The sequence below is a fragment of the Mandrillus leucophaeus genome, unplaced genomic scaffold, assembly GCF_000951045.1.
Source record: "Mandrillus leucophaeus isolate KB7577 unplaced genomic scaffold, Mleu.le_1.0 Scaffold59, whole genome shotgun sequence".
Lineage (NCBI taxonomy): Eukaryota > Metazoa > Chordata > Mammalia > Primates > Cercopithecidae > Mandrillus > Mandrillus leucophaeus.
The window spans coordinates 833,739-834,190 of NW_012106363.1; positions in this window are offsets into that span (position 1 = coordinate 833,739).

Sequence of the window (452 nt, forward strand, 5' to 3'; positions counted from 1 at the left end):
TAGATCCTATTTGATGACTTTGAGGGTTTGATTATGGCATAGGGTGGATTCAGCCAACTGGCTTCACTTTTGAGAGATTGTAGGGGGCTGACGCTTGGCTGTCAACTCCTGGACTATGTGCATTAACTCTGGGGGACTTGTTTTGGGCTTTGAAGTTTACCTATGTAACCTGCTCATATACCCCTGAACTTAAAAGAAAAGTTAATATGTATATAGTATAATATGAATAATATGTATATATATTACACATATTATACATATTATAATTATACACATATTATACCTGTCTCTTATACACATCTAGATGTGTATAAGAGACAGCATATATACATATATGATATATATATACACATATAGGTATGTATGATATACACATATATACATATATGATATATATATACACAATTAGGAAACACAGGATGCTTTGAAGCAAGGCAGTGACAGGATGAATT